The sequence below is a fragment of the Sinocyclocheilus rhinocerous genome, unplaced genomic scaffold (genome assembly GCF_001515625.1).
Source record: "Sinocyclocheilus rhinocerous isolate Xijiao unplaced genomic scaffold, SAMN03320098_v1.1 scaffold1762, whole genome shotgun sequence".
In the NCBI taxonomy this organism is placed as follows: domain Eukaryota; kingdom Metazoa; phylum Chordata; class Actinopteri; order Cypriniformes; family Cyprinidae; genus Sinocyclocheilus; species Sinocyclocheilus rhinocerous.
Genome location: NW_015636932.1, coordinates 12,417 through 13,592, shown reverse-complemented (window position 1 = coordinate 13,592; position 1,176 = coordinate 12,417).

The window sequence follows — 1,176 nt, the reverse complement described above, 5'->3', positions numbered from 1 at the left end:
TGGGTTCCGAGTCCGACCCTCTAACCATTAGGCCACGACTTCCCCGATTATGTTCCCCTGATTGCCCTGTGTTTAAAAGTCCTAGTCTGTTCAGTTTGTGTTTGTCAGGTCTACTTGTTTCTACGTGTGTTTGCCCAGTGCCTATTGTGGATTATCTTCTATGTTTCCTTGATTAAAGACCATTCTCGTTAACTCGTGCTTCCTGCGTGCTCGCTCAACAGCGTAACGTGACAGAAGACCTGACCAACACAGTTACCTCCGTGTTTTTCCCTCCGTTTGTTTTCTCGTTTTTCTCCCAGTGTTTTTGTTTCCATTGTGTTTCCTGTTATGGATCCCTTCACCCGACCAGAATTCCTCCTCCTCCTGCTGGAGCAGGGGGAGAGATCTCTCGAGGACCATACGAGACTATTCCAGCTGCTAGCAAGCACCACCAGCTACCCGGACCATTCTATGATGCGAGCTTGAACACCGCGAGCAGAACACTGTCGTCCGAAGATTGTCCTCGAGAGGATTTCGTCACCTGAGAGCCCAGAGGCTCACGAATGCCCACCCGCCCCCTCCTGCCTCCTCCACCACTGTCATCTGGCAGCCCCTCTGCTCACCCTCAGCCCACCATCATTACGGTCCGAGCTCCGCGGCCATCCTCCAGCATTGCCTTGGCTGGAGAATCCCTCACCTCCGCCTTCAGCCTCCGAGGCCCGGACTCCGCCTCGGCCTGTAGACCCAGCGGCTCCCCACCTCCGCTCCTCGCCCCCTCGCCTCCCCCGTCACCCGTCGATCCCCCAGCACCACCGGGCTCCCTCGTTCCTCCGGCTCCGCCTTGGTCGGGCGTCGACCCGCCATCGCCTCAGGACTCCGCTCCTCTGACTGCACCTCGTCGCTCCGTCCCGCTAGCTCCACCTTGGTTCTCAGTCGCTCCGGCTCTGCTGCGGATCTCCGGATCGTTGCCTCGGTCACCAGAGCCCTCGGCTCCACCCTGGCCCCCCGGATCCCCGGCATCCCCCTGGCTCGTTGGCTCTCCGTCTCCGCCTCGGTCTCCTCCACCACCTGCTCCGCCGCCATTGATCAGCCCCCTGGAGTCTGCGGCCATTCCTCCTCCATGGCTCCTCCCTCCGTCGGCTCCACTGTGGGTCGCTATCATGGCTGTGGCCTGGGTCCGGCTGTGCTCCTCCTGCT